The sequence below is a fragment of the Bison bison genome, unplaced genomic scaffold, assembly GCF_000754665.1.
Source record: "Bison bison bison isolate TAMUID 2011002044 unplaced genomic scaffold, Bison_UMD1.0 scf7180017864144, whole genome shotgun sequence".
Classification (NCBI taxonomy): Eukaryota; Metazoa; Chordata; class Mammalia; order Artiodactyla; family Bovidae; genus Bison; species Bison bison.
Genome location: NW_011494716.1, coordinates 916,821 through 927,220, shown reverse-complemented (window position 1 = coordinate 927,220; position 10,400 = coordinate 916,821). Strand labels below are relative to the sequence as shown.

Sequence of the window (10,400 nt, the reverse complement as noted above, 5' to 3'; positions counted from 1 at the left end):
GTTTTGAGAATCAGTGCCCTGGTCAAAACGGATTTCAAGGCGGCCCTCACCCGCTAACTTAAGGGAGCTGCAGGAGAGGGCTCACCTGCCCAGGAAGCCTCGGGGGCCAATTGAGCCACGGTTCACTCGACCACTCGCTCGGTGCTTGGGAGATGCGGGGAAGAGTGGCCCCGACCAGGTCAGCGCTGCCGCAGAGCTCTCAGGGAGACGCCGTCGACGGGGCGGCGGGGCCCACGCCTGCGCCCTGGAGGTGCTGGCGCTCTGGAGCCCGGCGCGGGCGCAGTCGAGGGGAGTGTTCTTGTGTCCCGTGGCGCTCTCCTGTCAGTCCAGGGTCCCACCGCTGGCGGCTGGACGTTCCTCAGGGCCAGTTGGGACCCAGCCTGTACTGGCTTCTCATTTTAAACTTGTCGGGGGCGCGCCTGTTTCATTGTCCAGCCCTGCGGGGCCAGGTCGTTGTTCACCTCCCTTGTAGGTCCACCGTGAATTTTCACAGTGAGAGGTGAAAGGAAGGTTGATTTCTTGGCCGGTGCAGTCCAGGCTTTGTGCTGCTGAGGGGAGGGCTGCCCAGCAGTGAGGCAGGTGTCCACGGCCCAGACCGGCTCAGCTAGTCCATTGCCTCCAGCGAGGGTTGTTAGTCTTCTGGTCTCAGTCGATTAAAGGGTCGTGGGGTTGAATCGTGAAAAACAGTAATCGTTTATTGAGCCCCTGCTGACATGCATCTGGATGCTCATGGCACACAAAATTGTAGGAACTAGACACTATTATTATCATCCCCATGTACAGTGTCAGTTAAGTCACTTGCCCAGAATAACACTTTAGTCTGTCGTTAAAGTTCAGGCTGCCGTGACCGGAAAGGGGGTGTGGGGACGGAGAGGGGCAACTTTCAACGACAGGATGGAAAAAGCCAGAGAATTTGGCTTTTTGTTGTTCCACTCCAGAGAAGAGGTCCACAAGCCGCTGTGGCAGATGCAGACCCAGAGGCCTCCTGGCGCACAGGCTGGTATGTGTCCCTTTCAGAATCAGAGTCCTCTAAGACTTCTTCCTCTCATGTCTTAACATTCACATTTCAGGAGACAATAGATTCTAACCTAAAAACCACTTCTCTGGCATTTACTCTGTCATCTCAGACAAGTTATTCAGTCTCGTTGGGGGTGTGTGCTCAGTCCCTAAGTGGTGTCTGACTCTGCAGCCTCATGGACTGTAGTCCCCCAGGCTCCTCTGTCCATGGGATTCTCCAAAACAAGAATACTGGAGTGGGCTGCCATGTCTTATTTAATCTCATTAAGCCTCAAATCTCAGTTCCTTCATCTGTTTTGAGGGAATAATACTATACCCACCTTATAATATTGGGTGAAGATTAAATGGGGTAAAATATGTGGGATGCTTAGAATCATACCTGGCATTTACTATGAACTCAATATTAGCTGTGACTAATGCATAGCTTCCCAGGTGGCACAGTGGTAAAGAATCCACCTGCCAATATAGAAGAGAAAAGACATGCAGGTTTGATCCCTAGGCCAGAACGATCCCCTGGAGTAGGAAATGGCAACCCTACAGTATTTTTTGGCTGGAAAATTCCATGGACAAAGGAACCTAGAGGGCTACAGTCCATGGAGTTGCAAAGACTTGCACATGACTGAACACACACACGCAATGCACAGCAAATTCCTGAAGGCTTACCCTATGTTATAGAAAAGCTACTAGGATTATTATTACAGATGTGGGGCATAGTAATGTTTGCCAACTACACATACCTTGAGATGGTAAGAATGAAGGATGAAGGGCTTCTCTGGTGACCCACTGTTAAGACTCTGACAGGTTCGATCCCTGATCAGGGAAATTAAGATCCTGCAACCCTCATGGTGCAGCCAAAAAAAACCCCAAGTCAAAACAAAAATGATGACCCATTTGCTAAGTTCCCTTTGATTTTAGGTTATTGACAGGTACTTAAAGCTAGAGAGATTTTCAGTTATTCACAATTACTAATAGTATTCCCCCATTTCTTTGAGTTCTATCTATAGTCCAATAGAAAAATAGCTTTTATAGATGGTATTTTATAGTCAAATAGCAATTTGATGGGGAGTGGGGTTATAGGCCAACAGAATTATACAGGTTCATTTGGGGCAGGAGTTCTCAACCTAGGGTCCATGAAATTCTAGAGCAGCAGTTCTAACTACAATAGAACTTCTATAATGGTGGCTACTGAGCACTTAAAATGCAGCTCGTGTTGCTAAGACCCACTAGGTAGTGGCTCCCATCAACAGTTCTAGAGGGTCACGTGGATGGATTTGGAGATTTTATAAAACTTTTGATATTGTACAGAAAACTACATGTGTGTGTGTATTTTCTAGGAAGTGAATCCATGGCTTTCATCAAGTTCTCTAAATGATGAAAAAGATTAGAAAACACTACTTTAAGGCTTGGTAAAAAGTAAGAGAAGTAAGTATGCCCTTGAGTAACCACTGTTGATTTTACTTTCTTAAACAATTGGTACTTGAACAATGCAGTGAGAGTTTGGGGCTCTAACTCTCTGCATAGTGGAAAATTCACGTATAACTTTACAGTTGGCCTTCCATATCTGCATCCATGGATTCAGCCAACCATGACACATGGATTGTATAGTACTGTAACACGCATTTAGTGAAAAATTCCCATGTGTAAGTGGATTCATGCAGTTCAAACCCATGTTGGATAAGTTAACTATATTTTCTTGTCCTTAGCTATCAGTGGCTCCCTAATTTGTAGAAGAAAAAATAATTTTGAATTTCAGATTTAAAAAAGCCCTACCACTCCGGGTCTTAGTTCTCATGGGTACTGAATTCTGTCTCTGGAGCTGTTTTCAGTCCTTGCCTGGGTCCCATAGATTCCTTTGTACTCAAGGGGGTGGGGGTGGTAGTTGTCTGTGCCTGGTTTTCAAACTGACAGCTGATGAAATCTACAATGTTAAGAGACCCTGATACTGGGAATGACTGAAGGCAGGAGGAGAGGGGATGACAAAGGACGAGATGGTTGGATGGCATCACTGACTCAATGGACATGAGTTTGAGCAAACTCCAGATGGTGAAGGACAGGGAAGCCTGGTGTACTGCAGTCCATGGGATCACAAAGAGTTGGACACAACTGAGCGACTGAACAACAATGTTAAGACGTTCAAGTCTGTGCTGTTTGGTGCAGCAGCACATAAGCAGCTCCTGTCATTCTGAAATGCTTTCCCTGACTCTCACCTTAGGATATCCTGGCCTGCAGGTTTCTACCACCTAAGCCTTTGCCATTTGCCACTCTCCCCAGTTTTGATTTTTCCCCATTTAACTACAGCTTTCCTATGATCTATGACTTCAGGCTTGTCTTGACCTGTAATACATTACTCTTTGATCCCATGCTTAGCTTTGAAATCCAAACAGAAAAATAGTGATTTTAAATGGCATTTCATTTGAAACACATTTTATTTTTATTAATCTTAATCATATTTCCCTTCTCCATGAAAATATAAAATAAAGCATTTTGATAAAATGTTCTGAAATTTAAATTTTCTTTCGAGTTAACATTAACCAAACAAACTTGCTAATATTGTTTGGTAATGTTAATATTTAATATTTCCGTCTATTTGGATCTTAAATCACTATTTATCAACCTACATTTTATTCCAGAACAGTAAACACTGTAAGATGTGAGGAGGGAGAGGAAGGGACACAGAAAGAGGGAGCAAACAGTAACTGCTCCAGTGACAAAGGAATGGTAGATATGGCAGGAAACTGAGCTGGAGAAAATTTTACTAGTTGTCCTCAGATTGCCAGAAACACTGTTAAGATAGTTGTTTTCGTTAATTTCAAAATAATCCACTTCTAGACTTATTGAGCTGAAACATGTAAAGGTTATTTTTTGCTGGTCACCAACCAGCCCAGTTCAGATACCAATTTTTATTTGAAAATCATTTAACTGAAATTAGTCCAGGACACAGTTCCAAAACTCCTACTTTCACCTCTCTCTCTTTTCTTGGGATTCAATAAGACAATGCTTCTCAACCTTAAAAGACTCAGAATTTCAGCAAAATTTACATTTTAGTCCTAACTTAGATAATTCTATTATAAAAATATTCAGAAGATAATATATAAAGCTAACTTAGTTTATTGATTTTAACACAGAATTAACTGCTTTTCCATAGACTGGAGAACAACAGCCTTAAGCCCAAAAGGAGCCTTCCACTTGTTTTAGTTTTGTCCTAATGTTGAAAAATTGCCTGACAGAAGTTCCAGGTGAAATAATCCAAACTGAAAACAGAAATCGATATAGAGGTCATCCCCAGAATTCAGTCTGAATTCAGAAACACCAGTGGGGACCTGAACTAACCTGCTTCCTGTATTTATCATGGCCAGGACATCCAGTACCAAAACCGGCCTGAGCTTCCCCAGGGAGCAGAGAAAAGAGTTACAGGTGAAGAAATTGCAGGATTCCAAAGAAATGCAACAATGATTTGACTTCAAAACAGTTGGGTGTTCAAGGAAAAAAAAAAAGAAACAAAATTTCAGTCTTAATTGGAAGAAAAAGTTTTGCGATCTACTTAGGAGTTTTTATCATCCTATAACTGGTTTAACACAACTCTTTCTCCTTGGACCAGGGTGATATGTTCAATTTCTGTTTCTTCTCTCAGATTTTGAGATCAGGAGAGAAAATGAAGAAGCTTCTTCAAACTAAAAAAAGAAAAAAAACCCTGCGAACTCTGCATCCATTCATTGTTAAAAGGGGATGTGTCCCATGGTTCTATTTTACACAAAGAAAAAGACTAAAAACATTTAGAAAGTTAGCATGGAAATCCCCAAAGCTTATAGATCATCATAACCACTCTACAGAGAGAGAAAACCCTAAGAGCTCCAACCTGGAAGAACCTCTCGACATCGTAAGACCTACTGAGCACCAGAGGATTCATTCAGGAAAGGAGCCTCACAAGTGCCCTGGCTGTTAGAGAAGCTTCCTTCATTCAGACATTGGTAGACACCGACATCTCCACATAGGAAAGAGACCCCATGAATGCACTATAGTTATGAAAAGCGATTTGACAGTGTGTTTTAAGAATATTTAAAATATTTCCTTTATTTAGAATATTCTTTTTAAGAAAAAAAATTTTTTTTCCGAAAATATTTCTCGCACACAGCATGTGGGATCTTAGTTCCCCAACCAGGGATCAAACCCAAGTGCCCTGTAACCAGTGGACCACCAGGGAAGTCCCTATTTTACCTCTTTTATCAAGCAGTTCCATATCTGAGAAACAATTCTGAGGGGAGAAAACAAAAACAGAATTGCAACAATAAAAATATAGTCGTTACACAAATCTTCACCCCCACACACAGACCCTCCAGTGGTTCCCCATTGCCCTGATAATAAAGCACAGATTCCTCAACAAAGCTGTAAACACCTTCAAGGTGCAGGCACTGAACTGTGGCAGCAAGCCACTGCAGCTGACCCTGCCCCTACCCCAAGTCAGAATTAATTTTTGGGGGGCTCCCTGTTTCATTTGGCTTCCCAGGTGGCGCCAGTGGTTAAGAATCCCCCTGCCAATGCAGGAGATGAGGGTTCCATCCCTGGGTGGGGAAGATCCCCTGGAGAAGGAAATGGTAACCCACTCCAGTATTCTTGCCTGGAAAATTACAAGGACAGAGGAGTCTAGTGGGCTATATATATAGTCCAAGGGATCGCAAAGAGTCGGACATGGTTGAGGCCACACCTGAAGCCTCCCTGATCCTGCGCCCGCTCAGCCTGGTAGTTAGACCGACCGATGCCCCTCCTTGCCTGAATAAAGGTAACCTCTCTCTGTGGAGGTCATCTTCCTTTCTTCACTGCCTTGTCTCAAACTATACATTTTTGGTGCCGAAACCCGGGAGAGGGCAAGGCACTTGCCTCTCTCTCTCTGACGTTGTCCCCCATCCCAGAGCCTGGAATTGTGAACGGTGCAAGCCTTGTCCTAAGGTTTTATCCGTAACTTATGTACCCCCAGGCCTCTGGCTCTATCCGCCCCCCTCTCTCTGACGACCTCCGGAACGGGGAATTCTTGCCATTCGACCACTCCACATCCAACATTCCACTCACTCCAGCCCCTAGATTAAGGTAAGATCTGGAGTACCTAGAATGCTGTCCTCTCCAGGTCCCGGGGACCCCCGGCCTAAGGCCACTTTGTAAGCAATGGTGGGGGACGCTCCGTCTCGATACAGAGCTCTCTTTTAACTCCTATTGTGACTATGGGTGACGACCCAAACTCACAACAGGAGCCTCTGCTTGCCTCCCAATCATCGGGTCTGGTCAATCTATCCCAAAAGATTCCCCTCTGGCCTGGGTCCTCAAAAATCTCAAACCACTCTTACTCACTGAACTCAAAGCTAGCCACTTAGAACAGCTCTGTATACAGATCTAGCCTCAGTACCAACTGGACAATCAAAATTGCTGGCCTGAATTCGGCACATTTGACTTTTACATTCTTCAAGATCTCACTGACTTCCTTAAACAGAATGGCAAGTGGTTGGATGTCCCATATGCCCAAGCCTCTTGGGCCCTTTGGAGCAGGCCCTCCCTATGCAAGGGTGCATCCTTATATGCACCTTGCCTCCCAAATAAAAGGACCCCTCTTCTTCAACTAAACGCCGATGGTGACCTTCCACACCCCTGGAGTTCGACCCCGTGGACAAGCCCCCTCCCTACCAGCCACACCATCAACCCCCTCCTCCCTCTCACCAAACTCACCTACTGACTCTGAAACCTCTCCTGAGTCTCCATCAACCCCGTTACCCCATTCCTCCAATTCCCCTTCCCCTCTTCCCTGCCCGCCTGCCACGTGATCACGTACCAAACACGTTTCCCCTAAGAGAGGTGGCCGGACCAGAGGGCCCCACCCGAGTCCATGTGCCATTTTCATTCAGACATGAGCCAGATAGAAGAAAAGTTAGGATAGTTTTCTGAAAACCCTACCAGATACAGAAAAATAATTCCTGAGGCTCACCCAGGCCTATAACCTCACACAGAGTGATGTATATTATATCCTAAATGTCACTCTCACTCCAGATGAAAAAGATCGTATCTGGCAAGCAGCGAAAGCCCACACAGATCCCTTAAATAACCAAGACCAGGCTAACCCAGTTGCTGATGAGGCAGTGCCTCAATTAGAACCCCACTGGACATACCAGCCCGGTGACCCAGGCATTAGGAAACTCAATCACATGATCACCGGCCTCCTAGAGGGCATGCAGAAAAATGCTCATATCCATGTCAATTATGATAAAGTCAGGGAAGTCACCCAAGGGGTGGACGAAAATCCAGCCTTGTTCTTGGCACGCTTCACTGAGGCGGTCCAGAAATATACCAACCTAGATATCACCACCTCTGCTGGGTTACTCTACCTTCATGTTCAGTTCATCAGCCAATCTGCCCCTGACATTAGACGCAAGCTTCTACAACTAGAGAAGGGCCCCGAGAGACCCGAAGAGACCTTCTAGAAGTAGCCTTCAAGGTGTTCAATAATAGAGAGGAGGAGGCTAGGAGAGAAAAAGACCGTGAGAGAAAAGCTAAATATGCCTTTTCGGCGGCAGCAGTTAAGGGAAGAGATCAACCCAGCCCAAGTCATCCCAGACCAGGGCTTAAGATCCTCCCTGGACCCTGCTTCCTATGCAACCAATCGGGACACTGGGCAAAGGCATGCCCAAACCCACAATACCCCCGCAAAGGCGTGCCCGACCTGTGGCCAATGGGGACACTGGAAGATGGACTGTCCCCAGGGATGGCCTGGCGCCAGGTCCCTACCCCCCAGACTTGGAGGATGGAACGTCCACAGGGACACTCTAGTACCCCTGGGGAGGTCCCCACTTCTCCCCAAAACCCCAGCCCAACCCTACGAGAGTTGTTCCAATGACGGGACCCAGGTTCAGCCCCCCAGCCCATGCCCCGAACATGGGCTCAGAACTTAGGGTAGACAGGATAGTGGCTGGGAAAAAGATCTCCTTCATAGTAGACACTGGAACTGCCTTCTCTCTCTTAACCACCTACTCTGGCCCAACCCAAAACTCAGAGCTCACAATCAAGGGGGTCCCTGGAGTGCCCTTAAGCCCCAAAATCAGCCCTCCATTACTCTGTCAATTTGGAAAATCGACCCCATACACTCATTCCTCATAATGCCTCAGCGCCCAGTGGCACTCCTAGGGAGAGATTTGTTATCCAAATTAGGGGTCTCTATTACCATACCCCCTCTAGAGGCAGTCTCCATGTTCTACATGCAGATGGCACCCAGACCATCCCCATCCCCTACTCCTGATCTTCCCTTGGATCTACCCACCGTAGACCCCCTAGTCTGGGATACTGATCACCCATCCATAGCCAAACATCATCCCCCAGTCCACATTACCCTGAAGGACCCCTTGGCTATAATCGTCCAACAACAGTACTCTCACCCTGGAGGCCCACAAGGGACTTAAGCCTATCACTGACCATCTTCTTCAAGCCTCCATCTTAATTCCTACCCATTCGCCACACAACACGCCCATTCTGGCAGTAAAGAAGGGACCAAACTCTTGGAGATTGGTCCAGCATCTAAGAAAAATCAATGAGGCCATCATACCAACATTTCCAGTAGTCCCCAATCCTTACACCTTTCTGTCCGCCATTCCCCCGACTACAACCTTCTTCACAGTATTAGATCTTAAAGACTCCTTCTTCACCATCCCCCGCCACCCCCTCTCCCAACCCCTCTTTGCCTTCACCTGGCAGGACCCTGAGACTCATGTCTCCCAACAACTAACATGGACAGTTCTTCCCCAAGAGTTCAGAGACAGCCCCCTCTTTTTTGGACAGGCTTTACAAAAGGACCTATAGACACTCGACCTGGCCCCTAGTTACCTCCTCCAGTATGTAGATGACCTCCTCCTTTATAGCCCAACCCAAAAACTTTGCCTCCAACATACTGCCAAACTCCTTGAGGCCCTGGGGTCCTGGGGTTATCGGGTATCCTGATCCAAGGCCCAAATAGCCCAGACAGAAGTCACCTACCTGGGACTCTCAGCCCACCAACAAAGAACCATTCCTCCAGGCAGAATCCAGGCCTTAACTGACTGTCTGCCTCCAAAAATAAAACAGGAACTCCCGTCTCTTCTCGGCCTCCTAAACTTTTTCCATATCTGGATCCCCAATTTCTCCCACATTGCAAAGCCACTTTATGAGGCAACCAAAGGGTCCTTAGAGGAACCCCTCCTCGCTAGCCTATCCTATTCGCCAGCTCACCCAGAGCCTCCTCTGAGTGCCAACTCTCCACCTGCCAGGTTACATCAGACCATTTTTCTTCTGTGCACATTCCAACCAAGGACAGGCCCTGGGGCTTCTATGCCAGAGGGCCAGAGACAACTGGGCTCCCATAGCCTATTTATCAAAACAACTTGACACAGTGACCAAGGGGTGGCCTCCCGTATACCAGCCATGGCTGCCATCGCAGCCCAGGTGCCTGAAGCAAACAAGCTCTCTAGGCACACCCCCTTAACAGTCTGTTCTCCACACACCCTCCGAGAGCAACTATCACACCAGGCTTTTCTCTCCCTTCCCTCTTCCAGGGTATAAGTTCTACATGTCTTTTTCCTTGACCCCCAGCTGTCATTCTCCTCCTGCCAGTTTATTACCCATGCCTTCTATAACAGGCCCTCCCCTACATAGCTGCAGTCTAACAGTGGATCTTACCCAAAATCCCTTCCAACACTTAACAGATCAGCCCATCTTAGACCCTGACACCCCACACTGGTTCACTGATAGCAGCTCTCAAAATCCCCACCCTTCTCGGCAGGATATGCCATCATTCAAGCAGATCTTCATCATGACCACGGGACACAGATAATTGAAGCCTGACCTCTGCCACCTCACACCACCTCCCAACAGGCAGGACTAATAGCTCTCACCCGAACTTTGACCCCGGCTAAAAATCAAAGAGTTAACATCTACATGGACTCCAAATATGCCTATAATATACTCCACTCAAACATCCTGATATGGAGAGAAAGAGGGTTCCTCACCCAAAGGGGATCCCCCATTCTTAATTCAGATCTTAACCACAAGCTTCTAGAGGCCACACTCTCACCAAATAAAGCCACCATCCTCCACTGTAGGAGACATCAAAAAGGAAGTCTCATATCAACCTACAACGAAGCCGCAGATCAGAAGGCAAAAGAGGTAGTAGCTCTGTCCCATCTTGCTCTCCAGTCCCCCACCATCTTAGCCCTGACCCCATCCGATCCTTCCACCACTAGAGAAATCCTCTCCTATCTACACTCATTCTTTCATCCTTCGACCAAGGTACTCCAGCAGTTCATCTGTAACCACTTCCCCATATCGACTGCTGACCAACATTATTTATATAACCTTACCTGCTCCTGTCAGGCATGTCA

At 46.8% G+C, this 10,400-nt stretch overlaps 1 protein-coding gene and 1 long non-coding RNA gene across 2 annotated transcripts in view; one reads left to right on the top strand and one right to left on the bottom strand.

The window, feature by feature from the left end:
* The window catches only part of ZNF263 (zinc finger protein 263), a 7,504-nt gene extending 7,145 nt beyond the window's left edge, over positions 1–359 (bottom strand). Inside the window, exon 1 of the mRNA XM_010840376.1 lies at positions 86–359. The gene's annotated coding sequence lies outside the window, so the exon portion shown is untranslated. The remainder of the gene's footprint in view (positions 1–85) is intronic.
* Positions 1–2,919, top strand: part of LOC104988900 — a 3,263-nt gene extending 344 nt beyond the window's left edge. The window contains exons 2-3 of the long non-coding RNA XR_825300.1: positions 939–1,000; positions 2,352–2,919. This is a non-coding gene — a long non-coding RNA (uncharacterized LOC104988900). The remainder of the gene's footprint in view (positions 1–938; positions 1,001–2,351) is intronic.
* The last annotated feature ends 7,481 nt before the right edge of the window (positions 2,920–10,400 follow it).